The 16,915-nt window shown below is 54.7% G+C and overlaps 1 long non-coding RNA gene across 1 annotated transcript in view; it reads right to left on the reverse strand.

The window, feature by feature from the left end:
- Positions 1-15,817, reverse strand: part of LOC143793937 (uncharacterized) — a 99,684-nt gene extending 83,867 nt beyond the window's left edge. The window contains exon 1 of the long non-coding RNA XR_013220343.1: positions 15,680-15,817. This is a non-coding gene — a long non-coding RNA (uncharacterized LOC143793937). The remainder of the gene's footprint in view (positions 1-15,679) is intronic.
- Positions 15,818-16,915: the final 1,098 nt, after the last annotated feature.

The following is a 16,915-nucleotide window of genomic DNA, read 5'->3' on the forward strand; positions in this document are numbered from 1 at the left end:
ACAGTCAAACTGTGTTGGAGGCGCGAGTTCCCTTCGTAATGAGACGCAGCACAGATGTCAAGAATCCCACCTTGGTGCTGGGTGCAGCCTCCTGAGCATTGTTATTTGCTGTACAGGAGTCTGCGCTGTCGTGTTATCCCCTGGCCTAGCGCTGTTAGCGCTGCCCATCTTCTGACATCATGTAATGTCGGCCGGTGCGGTTCGCGATGACCATGAATCCCAGCCCCGCAGTGTCTTAACATTGTTAAAACACTGCGGGGCTGGGATTCATGGCCTGGTGCAGTACATATGTTCACCTCTCGCTTGGGTTCTTACACCTGCTTCAGACTATGCGGCGTCAGCTGATCCCTTATCGCATGCCACGGCCATGAAGCCGCACAGTCCGAAGAAGGCGGAAGGAGATGAGGGACAGGCGAAGAAATGCACCGATCAAGCCCATCAATCACACCCTCGCAGTCCCAATAAATAAGACACCGAGGGGCGTTGTGTGGGTCAGGGCGGCCGCAGAGGCGCAGGCAGCCAAACAATGATGCCAGAAGACGGGCAGCGCTACCAAGGGGGTTGCAGCGTGTCATTACAAAGGAAAGTCACACCACCGGGACGGTTAAATGGTCACACAGAGGACACATTTTAGACGTGTTTTCAGTTCCACATGTGCGAGGAGAATACGTTTATGAGCCACCTTGCACACATGCAGCATTACCGCTGTACGAGGTGGCTGTAAAACGTACAAACGCCTGGGGGAGGGGGGACAGGTTCCCTTCAATTTCAGTTCTTGTGTCTGCGTGGCTTTTGCAGGACACGTTGCCGGCTACACAGCAGGGGAACAGCTGGCGGTGCTGGACCCCACTGACACATTGGCTGGTGTTTTTCTCTGTGCAGCTAGCAGTACCGGGCCCCAACTGGCGGTGTTAGAGCCCAGGGTCAGCAGGAGGAGGAGCAGGAGGAGGAGCAAGGGGGAGGGGAGTGTAGGCCGAAGCCTGCACTGGCGGCAGCTTTGGGTCTGTTGTGCCAGCGTGGTGGTCGCAGGACACGTTGCCGGCTACACAGCAGGGGAACAGCTGGCGGTGCTGGACCCCACTGACACATTGGCTGGTGTTTTTCTCTGTGCAGCTAGCAGTACCGGGCCCCAACTGGCGGTGTTAGAGCCCAGGGTCAGCAGAAGGAGGAGCAGGGGGAGGGGAGTGTAGGCCAAAGCCTGCACTGGCGGCAGCTTTGGGTCTGTTGTGCCTGCGTGGCGGTCGCAGGACACGTTGCCGGCTACACAGCAGGGGAACAGCTGGCGGTGCTGAACCCCACTGACACATTGGCGAGGTGTTTGGCTCTGTGCAGCCAGCACTTCCGGACAGCAACAAGCGTTGTTGGAGCCCGGGCTCTGCCGGTGGAGCAGAGTGTAGGCCGAAGCCTAATTGAACCGATTTCAAAGGTAACCTTTAACCCCCCCTCAGGGGTTACAAACTAGAAGAGCCACAGCTTATGCAGCAGTAGTGCCGCACAAGTCAAAGGTTGCTCTTTTAATTTTTCTCCTTGCACACGCCGAATGAAACACGTATAACTTTTAGCCCTTTATACAGTCAAACTGTGTTGGAGGCGCGAGTTCCCTTCGTAATGAGACGCAGCACAGATGTCAAGAATCCCACCTTGGTGCTGGGTGCAGCCTCCTGAGCGTTGTTATTTGCTGTACAGGAGTCTGCGCTGTCGTGTTATCCCCTGGCCTAGCGCTGTTAGCGCTGCCCATCTTCTGACATCATGTAATGTCGGCCGGTGCGGTTCGCGATGACCATGAATCCCAGCCCCGCAGTGTCTTAACATTGTTAAAACACTGCGGGTCTGGGATTCATGGCCTGGTGCAGCACATATGTTCGCCTCTCACACTCGGGTCCTTACACCCGCTTCAGACTGTGCGGCGTCAGCTGATCCCTTATCGCATGCCACGGCCATGAAGCCGCACAGTCTGAAGAAGGCGGAAGGAGATGAGTGACAACAGGCGAAGATATGCACTGCTCATGCCCATCAATCACACCCTCGCAGTCCCAATAAATAAGACACCGAGGGGCGTTGTGTGGGTCAGGGCGGCCGCAGAGGCGCAGGCAGCCAAACAATGATGCCAGAAGATGGGCAGCGCTACCAAGGGGGTTGCAGCGTGTCATTACAAAGGAAAGTCACACCACCGGGACGGTTAAATGGTCACACAGAGGACACATTTTAGACGTGTTTTCAGTTCCACATGTGCGAGGAGAATACGTTTATGAGCCACCTTGCACACATGCAGCATTACCGCTGTACGAGGTGGCTGTAAAACGTACAAACGCCTGGGGGAGGGGGGACAGGTTCCCTTCAATTTCAGTTCTTGTGTCTGCGTGGCTTTTGCAGGACATGTTGCCGGCTACACAGCAGGGGAACAGCTGGTGGTGCTGGACCCCACTGACACATTGGCTGGTGTTTTTCTCTGTGCAGCTAGCAGTACCGGGCCCCAACTGGCGGTGTTAGAACCCAGGGTCAGCAGGAGGAGGAGCAGGAGGAGGAGCAAGGGGGAGGGGAGTGTAGGCCGAAGCCTGCACTGGCGGCAGCTTTGGGTCTGTTGTGCCTGCGTGGCGGTCGCAGGACACGTTGCCGGCTACACAGCAGGGGAACAGCTGGCGGTGCTGGACCCCACTGACACATTGGCTGGTGTTTTTCTCTGTGCAGCTAGCAGTACCGGGCCCCAACTGGCGGTGTTAGAGCCCAGGGTCAGCAGAAGGAGGAGCAGGGGGAGGGGAGTGTAGGCCGAAGCCTGCACTGGCGGCAGCTTTGGGTCTGTTGTGCCTGCGTGGCGGTCGCAGGACACGTTGCCGGCTACACAGCAGGGGAACAGCTGGCGGTGCTGAACCCCACTGACACATTGGCGAGGTGTTTGGCTCTGTGCAGCCAGCACTTCCGGACAGCAACAAGCGTTGTTGGAGCCCGGGCTCTGCCGGTGGAGCAGAGTGTAGTCCGAAGCCTAATTGAACCGATTTCAAAGGTAACCTTTAACCCCCCCTCAGGGGTTACAAACTAGAAGAGCCACAGCTTATGCAGCAGTAGTGCCGCACAAGTCAAAGGTTGCTCTTTTAATTTTTCTCCTTGCACACGCCGAATGAAACACGTATAACATTTAGCCCTTTATACAGTCAAACTGTGTTGGAGGCGCGAGTTCCCTTCGTAATGAGACGCAGCACAGATGTCAAGAATCCCACCTTGGTGCTGGGTGCAGCCTCCTGAGCGTTGTTATTTGCTGTACAGGAGTCTGCGCTGTCGTGTTATCCCCTGGCCTAGCGCTGTTAGCGCTGCCCATCTTCTGACATCATGTAATGTCGGCCGGTGCGGTTCGCGATGACCATGAATCCCAGCCCCGCAGTGTCTTAACATTGTTAAAACACTGCGGGTCTGGGATTCATGGCCTGGCGCAGCACATATGTTCGCCTCTCACACTCGGGTCCTTACACCAGCTTCAGACTGTGCGGCGTCAGCTGATCCCTTATCGCATGCCACGGCCATGAAGCCGCACAGTCTGAAGAAGGCGGAAGGAGATGAGTGACAACAGGCGAAGATATGCACTGCTCATGCCCATCAATCACACCCTCGCAGTCCCAATAAATAAGACACCGAGGGGCGTTGTGTGGGTCAGGGCGGCCGCAGAGGCGCAGGCAGCCAAACAATGATGCCAGAAGACGGGCAGCGCTACCAAAGGGGGTTGCAGCGTGTCATTACAAAGGAAAGTCACACCACCGGGACGGTTAAATGGTCACACAGAGGACACATTTTAGACGTGTTTTCAGTTCCACATGTGCGAGGAGAATACGTTTATGAGCCACCTTGCACACATGCAGCATTACCGCTGTACGAGGTGGCTGTAAAACGTACAAACGCCTGGGGGAGGGGGGACAGGTTCCCTTCAATTTCAGTTCTTGTGTCTGCGTGGCTTTTGCAGGACATGTTGCCGGCTACACAGCAGGGGAACAGCTGGTGGTGCTGGACCCCACTGACACATTGGCTGGTGTTTTTCTCTGTGCAGCTAGCAGTACCGGGCCCCAACTGGCGGTGTTAGAGCCCAGGGTCAGCAGGAGGAGGAGCAGGAGGAGGAGCAAGGGGGAGGGGAGTGTAGGCCGAAGCCTGCACTGGCGGCAGCTTTGGGTCTGTTGTGCCTGCGTGGCGGTCGCAGGACACGTTGCCGGCTACACAGCAGGGGAACAGCTGGCGGTGCTGGACCCCACTGACACATTGGCTGGTGTTTTTCTCTGTGCAGCTAGCAGTACCGGGCCCCAACTGGCGGTGTTAGAGCCCAGGGTCAGCAGGAGGAGGAGCAGGAGGAGGAGCAAGGGGGAGGGGAGTGTAGGCCGAAGCCTGCACTGGCGGCAGCTTTGGGTCTGTTGTGCCTGCGTGGCGGTCGCAGGACACGTTGCCGGCTACACAGCAGGGGAACAGCTGGCGGTGCTGGACCCCACTGACACATTGGCTGGTGTTTTTCTCTGTGCAGCTAGCAGTACCGGGCCCCAACTGGCGGTGTTAGAGCCCAGGGTCAGCAGGAGGAGGAGCAGGAGGAGGAGCAAGGGGGAGGGGAGTGTAGGCCGAAGCCTGCACTGGCGGCAGCTTTGGGTCTGTTGTGCCTGCGTGGCGGTCGCAGGACACGTTGCCGGCTACACAGCAGGGGAACAGCTGGCGGTGCTAAACCCCACTGACACATTGGCTGGTGTTTTTCTCTGTGCAGCTAGCAGTACCGGGCCCCAACTGGCGGTGTTGGAGCCCAGGGTCAGCAGGAGGAGGAGAGGGAGCAGAGTGTAGGTCGAAGCCTGCACTGGAGCAAGTTGAAAGGGAAACTTTAACCCCCCCCCAGGCGTTTGTAGCTGAAAGAGCCATCGTGTACAGCACTAATGCTGGAAAAGGTAAACTTAGCTCTTTTAATTATGGTCCTTGCACATGCTGAACCTAACACTTATGAAAAGTGTCCCCTCCTACCGTGATACCGTCCGGTAGGTGGAACTTTCCTTTGTGATGTGACGCAGCACAGCCGTCATTCTTACCCCCTTGGCGCCGTGCGCCGCCTCCTCAGCGTTGTTTGAATCAGTCCCGGAGCCTGCGCTGTTAGGTTAGCCCTTGGCCATGCACACATTTTGCGCTGCCCGTCTTCTGACATCATTTGGTGTCAGGCTGGCTGCGCCTGTGCGGCCGCGCTGGCCGAGATTCCGCCTCGTACTGTCTTCTGATTTAATCCCACTGGGGGCCTGAGATCCGTGGCCATGCGCAGTGCATATCCTCGCCTCTCACTCCCCTCCCTACGGCTTCTTCAGACTGTGCGGTGTCACGGCCGTGGCATGCTATTAGGGACCAGCTGACACCGCACAGTTTGAAGAAGCCGTAGGGAGATGAGTGAGAGGTGGAGGTTCAGATATGCACTGCGCATGTCCATGGATCTCAGGCCCCCAGTGGGATGAAATCAGAAGACAGTACGAGGCGGGCTCTCGGCCAGCGCGGCCGCACAGGCGCAGCCAGCCTGACACCAAATGATGTCAGAAGACGGGCAGCGCAAAATGTGTGCATGGCCAAGGGCTAACCTAACAGCGCAGGCTCCGGGACTGATTCAAACAACGCTGAGGAGGCGGCGCACGGCGCCAAGGGGGTAAGTATGACGGCTGTGCTGCGTCACATCACAAAGGAAAGTTCCACCTACCGGACGGTATCACGGTAGGAGGGGACACTTTTCATAAGTGTTAGGTTCAGCATGTGCAAGGAGCACCACGAAAAGAGGCACTTTTTCCCTTTGCATCATTACTGCTGCACAAGGTGGCTCCTTCAGTAACAAACGCCTGGGGGGGGGGGACAGGTTCCCTTAAATTTAACTTGTTGTGCCTGCGTGGCGGTCGCAGTACACGTTGTCGTATACACAGCAGGGGAACAGCTGACGTTACTGGACCCCACTAACACATTGGCGAGGTGTTTGGCTCTGTGCGGACAGCACTTCTGGACGGCAACTAGCGGTGTTGGAGCCCAGGGACAGGTGGAGGAGGAGGAGGTGGAGGAGGTAGGAGGGATTGCCACACACACAGCAGGGGAACAGCTGACGTTACTGAACCCCAATAACAGAGGGGGGACTGTCGGGACTGTGCATACAGCACTACCAGGCAACAACTAGCGGTGTTGGAGCCCAGGGACAGGTGGAGGAGGAGGAGGTGGAGGAGATAGGAGGGATTGCCACACACACAGCTGGGGAACAGCTGACATCACTGAACCCCAATAACAGAGGAGGGACTGTTGACTGTGCGTACAACACTTCTGGACAGCAACTAGCAGTGTTGGAGCCCAGGGACAGGAGGAGGAGGAGGAGGTGGAGGAGATAGGAGGGATTGCCACACACACAGCTGGGGAACAGCTGACGTTACTGAACCCCAATAACAGAGGAGGGACTGTTGACTGTGCGTACAACACTTCTGGACAGCAACTAGCGGTGTTGGAGCCCAGGGACAGGAGGAGGAGGAGGAGGTGGAGGAGATAGGAGGGATTGCCACACACACAGCTGGGGAACAGCTGACGTTACTGAACCCCAATAACAGAGGAGGGACTGTTGACTGTGTGTACAACACTTCTGGACAGCAACTAGCGGTGTTGGAGCCCAGGGACAGGAGGAGGAGGAGGAGGTGGAGGAGATAGGAGGAATTGCCACACACACAGCTGGGGAACAGCTGACGTTACTGAACCCCAATAACAGAGGAGGGACTGTTGACTGTGCGTACAACACTTCTGGACAGCAACTAGCGGTGTTGGAGCCCAGGGACAGGAGGAGGAGGAGGAGGTGGAGGAGATAGGAGGGATTGCCACACACACAGCTGGGGAACAGCTGACGTTACTGAACCCCAATAACAGAGGAGGGACTGTTGACTGTGCGTACAACACTTCTGGACAGCAACTAGCGGTGTTGGAGCCCAGGGACAGGAGGAGGAGGTGGAGGAGATAGGAGGGATTGCCACACACACAGCTGGGGAACAGCTGACGTTACTGAACCCCAATAACAGAGGAGGGACTGTTGACTGTGCGTACAACACTTCTGGACAGCAACTAGCGGTGTTGGAGCCCAGGGACAGGAGGAGGAGGAGGAGGTGGAGGAGATAGGAGGGATTGCCACACACACAGCTGGGGAACAGCTGACGTTACTGAACCCCAATAACAGAGGAGGGACTGTTGACTGTGCGTACAACACTTCTGGACAGCAACTAGCGGTGTTGGAGCCCAGGGACAGGAGGAGGAGGAGGAGGTGGAGGAGATAGGAGGGATTGCCACACACACAGCAGGGGAACAGCTGACATTACTGAACCCCAATAACAGAGGAGGGACTGTCGGGACTGCACGTACAGCACTACCAGGCAACAACTAGCGGTGTTGGAGCCCAGGGACAGGTGGAGGAGGAGGAGGTGGAGGAGATAGGAGGGATTGCCACACACACAGCTGGGGAACAGCTGACGTTACTGAACCCCAATAACAGAGGAGGGACTGTTGACTGTGCGTACAACACTTCTGGACAGCAACTAGCGGTGTTGGAGCCCAGGGACAGGAGGAGGAGGAGGAGGTGGAGGAGATAGGAGGGATTGCCACACACACAGCTGGGGAACAGCTGACGTTACTGAACCCCAATAACAGAGGAGGGACTGTTGACTGTGCGTACAACACTTCTGGACAGCAACTAGCGGTGTTGGAGCCCAGGGACAGGAGGAGGAGGAGGAGGTGGAGGAGATAGGAGGGATTGCCACACACACAGCTGGGGAACAGCTGACGTTACTGAACCCCAATAACAGAGGAGGGACTGTTGACTGTGTGTACAACACTTCTGGACAGCAACTAGCGGTGTTGGAGCCCAGGGACAGGAGGAGGAGGAGGAGGTGGAGGAGATAGGAGGAATTGCCACACACACAGCTGGGGAACAGCTGACGTTACTGAACCCCAATAACAGAGGAGGGACTGTTGACTGTGCGTACAACACTTCTGGACAGCAACTAGCGGTGTTGGAGCCCAGGGACAGGAGGAGGAGGAGGAGGTGGAGGAGATAGGAGGGATTGCCACACACACAGCTGGGGAACAGCTGACGTTACTGAACCCCAATAACAGAGGAGGGACTGTTGACTGTGCGTACAACACTTCTGGACAGCAACTAGCGGTGTTGGAGCCCAGGGACAGGAGGAGGAGGTGGAGGAGATAGGAGGGATTGCCACACACACAGCTGGGGAACAGCTGACGTTACTGAACCCCAATAACAGAGGAGGGACTGTTGACTGTGCGTACAACACTTCTGGACAGCAACTAGCGGTGTTGGAGCCCAGGGACAGGAGGAGGAGGAGGAGGTGGAGGAGATAGGAGGGATTGCCACACACACAGCTGGGGAACAGCTGACGTTACTGAACCCCAATAACAGAGGAGGGACTGTTGACTGTGCGTACAACACTTCTGGACAGCAACTAGCGGTGTTGGAGCCCAGGGACAGGAGGAGGAGGAGGAGGTGGAGGAGATAGGAGGGATTGCCACACACACAGCAGGGGAACAGCTGACATTACTGAACCCCAATAACAGAGGAGGGACTGTCGGGACTGCATGTACAGCACTACCAGGCAACAACTAGCGGTGTTGGAGCCCAGGGACAGGTGGAGGAGGAGGAGGTGGAGGAGATAGGAGGGATTGCCACACACACAGCAGGGGAACAGCTGACGTTACTGAACCCCAATAACAGAGGAGGGACTGTTGACTGTGCGTACAACACTTCTGGACAGCAACTAGCGGTGTTGGAGCCCAGGGACAGGAGGAGGAGGAGGAGGTGGAGGAGATAGGAGGGATTGCCACACACACAGCAGGGGAACAGCTGACATTACTGAACCCCAATAACAGAGGAGGGACTGTCGGGACTGCGCGTACAGCACTACCAGGCAACAACTAGCGGTGTTGGAGCCCAGGGACAGGTGGAGGAGGAGGAGGTGGAGGAGATAGGAGGGATTGCCACACACACAGCAGGGGAACAGCTGACGTTACTGAACCCCAATAACAGAGGAGGGACTGTTGACTGTGCGTACAGCACTACCAGGCAACAACTAGCGGTGTTGGAGCCCAGGGACAGGAGGAGAAGCAGAGGAACACAATGTAGGCCGAAGCCTGATTGGAGAAAGTCGAAAGGGAACCTTTACCCCCCCCCCCCCAAGGCGTTTGTAGCTGAAAGAGCCAGCTTGTGCAGCAAAAAAGATGCAAAAGGAAAAGGTGGCTCTTTTCATGATGCTCCTTGCAAACACAGAACTAAACACTTATAAAATGTGTCCCCTGATACCGTGTGACCGTCCCGGAGGTGGGACTTTCCTTCGTAATATGAGGCAGCACAGCCATCATTCCTACCCCCTTGGCGCCGTGCCCCGGCTCCTCAGCGTTGTTTGATTCCGTCCCGGAGCCTGCGCTGTTATGTTATCCCTTGGCCAGGCACACTTAGCGCTGCCCATCTTCTGACATCATTTGGTGTCAGGCTGGCTGCGCCTGTGCGGCCGCGCTGGCCGAGAGCCCGCCTCGCAGTGTCGTCTAATGTAATCCCACCGCGGGCCTGGGATCCGTGACCATGCGTAGTGCATATCCTCGCCTCTCACTCCCCTCCCTATGGCTTCTTAAGACTGTGCGGTGTCACGGCCGTGGCATGCTATTAGGGACCAGCTGACACCGCACAGTCTGAAGAAGCCGTAGGGAGATGAGTGAGAGGTGGAGGTTCAGATATGCACTGCGCATGTCCATGGATCTCAGGCCCCCAGTGGGATGAAATCAGAAGACACTGCGAGGCGGGCTCTCGGCCAGCGCGGCCGCACAGGCGCAGCCATCCTGACACCAAATGATGTCAGAAGACGGGCAGCGCTAAGTGTGCCTGGCCAAGGGATAACATAACAGCGCAGGCTCCGGGACGGAATCAAACAACGCTGAGGAGCCGGGGCACGGCGCCAAGGGGGTAGGAATGACGGCTGTGCTGCGTCATATTACGAAGGAAAGTCCCACCTCCGGGACGGTTTTACGGTATCAGTGGACACATTTTATAAGTGTTAAGTTCTGCGTGTGCAAGGAGCTAAACAAAAATAGCTGCCTTTTCCTTGTGCAGCATTACTGCTGTACAAGGTGGCTCTTTCAGTAACAAACGCCTTGGGGGGGGACAGGTTCCCTTACATTTCAGTTGTTGTGTCAGCGTGGCGGTCGCAGGACACATTGCCGGCTACACAGCTGGGGATCAGCTGACGTTACTGAAACCCAATAACACTGGGTCGTATGTTTTGACTGTGCAGACGGCACTTCTGAGCCTCAACTGGCGGTGTTGGAGCCCAGGAATTTAAGTTCAGGTGGTAGAAAGATGAACACAACAGGAGACCTGGATACTGTAGACAGTCACCTAATTATTTAATCAGGAAGAGGAGTGGCAAATTCCTGCGAGATCCAGGCCTTGTTCATTTTCAGGAAAGTAAGCCGGTCAACGTTATCGGAGGATAGTCGCATGCGACGGTCAGTTAGTACACCACCTGCAGCACTAAAGACACGTTCCGATAATACACTGGTCGCAGGGCAAGACAGCACCTCCAATGCATACTGGCTTAGCTCTGGCCATGTATCCAGCTTTGAGACCCAAAACTTGAAAGGGGAAGAGCCGTCTGGGAGTACAGCAAGAGGGCAAGACATGTAGTCTGTCACCATCTGACGGAACCGTTGCCTCCTGCTGACTGGAGCCGTCTGTGATGGTGTAGACTTTTGTGGCGGGCACAGAAAACTGTGCCACAGTTGGGCCATACTGGTCTTGCCTTGGGCAGAGGCACTGCTTCTGCTCCCTCTTTGTGCAGAGCCTCCACCACTGCCTGGACGCACTGAGCTGCTTTGGAATGCACTAGCAGCACTTCTCTCACTTGGAATGGAGAAGATGATGGAATTCACCAGTGTGTCTTGGTACTCCCGCATTTTTCGCTCCCGGTTTAACGTTGTGATGAGGCTTTCTACGTTGTCCCGGTAGCGAGGATCGAGGAGGGTGAACACCCAATATTCAGACATGTTGAGAATATGGGCGATGCGGCGGTCGTTTCTCAGGCACTGCAGCATGTAATCCACCATGTGCTGCAGACTGCCAACTGCCCAAGAAACGCTGTCCCCTGCTGGAGGCGTGATCTCTGCCCGCTCGTCATCACCCCACCCTCGCTGTACACACTGACTACTGGACAATTGTGTAACTCCCTCCTCTGGATGGATGTCTTCCTCCTCCATTGACTCCTCCTCATCCTCCTCACAAACTGTCCCCTGCCTACGCGTTTGTGAGGAACCACTTGGCGCTGACTGTCCAGAAGATGATGGAAATGCTGAATCCTCATCCTCCACCTCTTCCACAACATCATCCCATAGCGCTTGCAGTGATTTTTCAAGCAGGCAGATAAGGGGGACAGTCATGCTGACTAGTGCATCATCTGCACTCGCCATCCGCGTGGAATAATCGAAGGGACGCAAAACCTGGCAGACGTCCTTCATAGTGGCCCACTCTGTGGTTGTGAAGTCTGTACGGCGCTGACTGCGACTTTTTTGCGCCTGAAGCAGCTGGTACTCCATTACAGCTTGCTGCTGCTCACACAACCGCTCCAACATATGTAACGTGGAATTCCACCTGGTAGGTAGGTCACATATGATGCGATGTTCCGGCAGGCGGTGTCGGCGCTGCAGAGCCGCAATGCGCGCTTTTGCCGTGCTGGAACGCTGCAAGTGAGCACACTCTAGGCGGACCTTGTGCAGCAGTGCATCAAGATCCGGATAGTCCCTCAGAAAACTCTGCACGACCAAATTGAGCACATGTGCCAGACATGGGATGTGAGTGAGGTTGCCGAGGCCCAGAGCTGCCACCAGATTTCGGCCATTATCACACACTACCATGCCTGGCTGGAGATTCGCTGGCACAAACCACACATCGCTCTCCTGCTTGATGGCATTCCAGAGCTCCTGCGCTGTGTGGCTTCGATTCCCCAAAGAAATTAATTTCAAGACGGCCTGTTGACGTTTGGCCACGGCTGTGCTCATGTCGGTCGTAACAGGTACACGTTCATCACGGGTCCATGTGGAGGTGGACTGTGACGGCTCCTGCAGCGATGATTCTGAGGAACTGGTGTAGGAGGAGGAGTCAATGCGTACAGAATGGATTCCTGCAATCCTTGGAGTGGGCAGGACACATCCTGCGCCACTCGCACGGTCTGTACCCGGCTCAACGACATTAACCCAATGGGCAGTGAGGGAAAGGTATCGCCCCTGTCCATGGTGACTGGTCCACGCATCGGTGGTGAGGTGGACCTTGCTACTGACGGCGTTCAGTAGCGCGTGTTTTATGTGTCCCTCCACATGCTTGTGCAGGGCAGGGACGGCTTGCCTGCTGAAGTAAAAGCGGCTGGGCACATTGTACTGGGGGACTGCCAATGACATCAAGTCATGGAAGCTGTCAGTCTCCACCAGCCTGAATGACAGCATTTCCAGTGACAGAAGTTTGGCAATGCCTGCAGTCAGAGCCTGTGCTCGTGGGTGGTTTGACGAGAAAGGCCGCCTTTTCTCCCATGCCTGTACTACCGATGGCTGTAGACTGGGCTGGGAGTGTGTGGATGACTGGGAAAGTGGTGCTGCGGGTGGAATTACAGCGGGTCTCTGGACAACAGGGCCAGAGGTTCTTCCACGGCGATCCTGGGAGGAAGCCGAACCAGCTGCGTGTGAGCTGGAGGAAGAGGCAACACGAGCTGAAGAGGTGGTAGCTGCCGCTGTTGGTTGGCCTAGCTCTTCAGTGTGTTTTTCTAACTCCGCCGGGTGCCTGGTGCGCACATGTTTCCACATGTTGGAGGTATTGAGGCTGCTGACATTTCGACCTCTTTTGACTTTCTGATGACACACCTTGCATTTGACATAGCAAATGTCAGCTGCAACTGTGTCAAAAAAGGACCAGGCACTGCAAGTCTTGGGAGCGCCCTTTTTGGCTTTTGGAAGAGACATGCTCCTAACGGCTGCCAAAGCGGAGGCTGCAGGATCCGCAGTCTTCCCCCTCCCTCTCCCTCTTTGGGCCGTACGGGGAATCTCTTCCTCAGAGCTGCTCCCACCACCTTCCTGTCCCTCACGCCAAGAGGGGTCAAGGACCTCATCATCTACACTACCCTCTGCCCCCAACTGCTCCTCCTGGGTAGTCTCAGCAGCAGAGCACGCACCAGTAAGTGGCACCTGAGTGTCATCATCAGCTGATGCGGCCTGCGATGTGGTGACCGGAGCCACTGGCCCACCCGCCTCTTCAGAGGAAGAGAGAAAAAGCTGTTGGGCATCACTGCACCCTGCCTCTTCTTCCATTTCTCCAATGCTGCTTGGCTGGCCCCCTGTTTCCAAGCCAAGAGATTCAGAGAACAGAAGTAGAGACGGCTCCTGTCCTGGGCTCTCTGTCTGCCTGGGCAATTTGGCAGGTGGTGAAGAGACAGATGGCTGCTCTCCAGTGCTCTGTGTCTGAGAGGATGTGGCACTAATTGAAGTTGATGCATTAGCTGCCATCCATCCGACAACGGCTTCAATTTGGTCTTCACGCAGCAGCGGTGTACGGCGCTCTGCGACAAAGCTGCGCATGAATGACTGTTCCCTTGTGAAAGTGGGTGCTGATGAGTCACCGGTGCCCGCAGCGGGCACAGAATCCCCACGTCCCCTCCCTGCTCCGCGCCCACGCCCACGCCCACGTGCCTTACTCACTGCCTTCTTCATCTTGGGTGACTGATAAAGATAAGCAGAAAAGTACTAACGGCTTTGTGTGCTTATTCCTGAACAACTCCTCCTAACAGGTATAAGAAACACTAATTTTCTAAAGTGTGGACTAGACTTTAATATGAGCTAATGTGGCCTACAGAAATGTAAAGTGGTGTCACTGGTGTGTTTGGTGAACTTTATTATTTATTTATTTTTGGGGGGCTGAACTGACAACAGAGAGAGCTGCAGTCACACGGAGACCGTGCAGACAGCCGTAAACGGCGCTGCAAGGCCCAAAAACCCTCCTCTACGTTATCCTATGTAGTGTTTTTCGACAAGTTAGCTGGAGACGGGTGGAAAGACACTAATAGGAATTTTTTGAAAAAATGTGCAGCAGCCTGCACTACTTAAAACAAAATGAAAATTGATTTTGCGGTATGACGCAGTGAAGAACCCTGAGCTGGAGACAACCAGGCTATGGCTGCTCACATACTACAGGGCGAGCTGCAGTCACACGGAGACCGTGCAGACAGCCGTAAACGGCGCTGCAAGGCCCAAAAACCCTCCTCTACGTTATCCTATGTAGTGTTTTTCCACAAATTAGCTGGAGACGGGTGGAAAGACACTAATAGGAATTTTTTGAAAAAATGTGCAGCAGCCTGCACTACTTAAAACAAAATGAAAATTGATTTTGCGGTATGACGCAGTGAACAACCTTAGCTGGAGACAACCAGGCTATGGCTGCTCACAGACTACAGGGCGAGCTGCAGTCACACGGAGACCGTGCAGACAGCCGTAAACGGCGCTGCAAGGCCCAAAAACCCTCCTCTACGTTATCCTATGTAGTGTTTTTCCACAAATTAGCTGGAGACGGGTGGAAAGACACTAATAGGAATTTTTTGAAAAAATGTGCAGCAGCCTGCACTACTTAAAACAAAATGAAAATTGATTTTGCGGTATGACGCAGTGAACAACCCTGAGCTGGAGACAACCAGGCTATGGCTGCTCACAGACTACAGGGCGAGCTGCAGTCACACGGAGACCGTGCAGACAGCCGTAAACGGCGCTGCAAGGCCCAAAAACCCTCCTCTACGTTATCCTATGTAGTGTTTTTCCACAAATTAGCTGGAGACGGGTGGAAAGACACTAATAGGATTTTTTGTTAAAACTTAGCAGCAGACTACACTACTTGGAAAAAAAAAAAAAAAGAACAGTATGAGGCAATGAACCACCCTCCCTGAACTGAATACAACCAGCAATGGATGGCCTATGTGGCTGCACTCAGACTAGAGAGTGGGCTGCACTCACACACACACACACACACACACAGACCTTGCAGATCGCTGTGAAAACAGTGCTACAAGGCAAAAGCAAGGTGAATAGTAGGTGAACACAGCGGTTGCTAAATTAGCCTTTGGAAAGCACAAAGAAGCAAATCGCTATCTCTAAACTGGCCCTCAGTCAGCAAACAGCGTCCTGTCACTAACTGAATTCACAGCAGAGTGATCGCAAAATGGCGCCAGCGACTTTTAAACTGCATCATGACATCATTTCAGCAGCCAATCACAGCCATGCCAGTAGTTTCATGCCCTCCATGCTGAACAGGATGTGCCCACACTTGAAATCATTCTCATTGGCTGAATTTGTGCATTTTGAATCTGGGAACTTCCGATTCCGGTATCCGATACGCGGCAAGTATCGGAATCCCGGTATCGGAATTCTGATACCGCAAGTATCGGCCGATACCCGATACTTGCGGTATCGGAATGCTCAACACTACTCATCACACATTCACTCATTTATTAACAGAGAAACACATACTGTACACTACACACTACAGATACACTATTACATATACAAGAAACCTATGCATCCATTTACACACAGGAAAGCAGACACTATACACACTATTACATACACTATAAATGACTTTCCATATACTCACGAGTGCTGCAGTAGAGACTTCACTGCTTACCCCATCCCAGGACACCAGGGGCAGAGGCTAGTGCTCCATATCGGCCCTAGCACAGGAGGACACAGGGAGCTGCTGCCTCCTCTATGACTCTTTGCAGATGCAGACAAGATCTCCCCCTTCTCCTCTCATTCCGACTGCCTTCCTTGTGATCTCAGGACGGCAGCTGCAGAAGAAGGAGTTATGGAGGGGATAGCGTACAGAGGCACCAGCAGGCAGTGTGTCAGCATCTATTCTATGGAATGGTGGGGGCTGGGGGTCCTTCCTGCAGTGAAGGGAGCAGACCTACATCTGGAGCCAGGAGGGGCAATATCAATTTGTGACACTGCCACCTACTGGCCTCTGTAATTGTCACACACTGAGGAGATTTCTGGCTCCGACCTCCTCCTGCTTTGTCACTCACTAGTGCCGATGTCATGATCAGCCCGAGAGTGAGGGGGAGAGAAGACAGAGAAGCAGCCAGTGCTGGAGGCGGCACCCAGCTCTGCACAGGAGCAATGCTCATGACTAGAGTTGAGCGACTTTCATTTTTTTAAGATCGAGTCGGGTTTTGTGAAACCCGATTTTGTCCAGAGTCGAGTCGAGTGCAGTCGGCCGATTATCGCTAAAAGTCCGGGATCGACCGAAACACGAAACCCAATGCAAGTCAATGGGGAAGCATAGTCGGCAGTGAGTGGAGGCCAGGAAAACACCTACAGTGCCCATTTTAATGCCAAAAACATCCATTCTTGTTTCTGAAGCTTGTCAATCTTAATTAACTTTATAATAATAGTTGGGCATAGGGAATTGGGGGTCATTTGGCAAAAGTTGTGGGGGGAGTAGGGCTGGCTCAAGTTTTTCGTGGGCCCAGGAAATGCGGACTACGTCACGGCGGTGTTGCAGGGAAAGGTAAGTATTTCAACGTTGCAAGTGCTGTGATCCTGAGCAAGCAGGGGGGGCCCACTCGTTCGCATTGGCACTGGCACAGGGCCCCTCAAAGTACAGCGGTGTGTTTGCATGGCGGGGGCGCCTCCCACCAGCAGCGACACTTTTGCGTACTCTGAGGGGCCCTGTGCCAGTGACGTCGCCAACGAGTATGCCCCCCCACCTGATGAAGGAACCTGCACTTTCATCTGCACCTTCCTCTCTGTCCCTGTGTAAGGTGGTATAACATGCGGGAAGGGGAACCTTACTTTCAGCAGGGTCAGATTCTGGCTGTGTAGAGTATAA

The sequence above is a fragment of the Ranitomeya variabilis genome, chromosome 1 (assembly GCF_051348905.1).
Source record: "Ranitomeya variabilis isolate aRanVar5 chromosome 1, aRanVar5.hap1, whole genome shotgun sequence".
Classification (NCBI taxonomy): Eukaryota; Metazoa; Chordata; class Amphibia; order Anura; family Dendrobatidae; genus Ranitomeya; species Ranitomeya variabilis.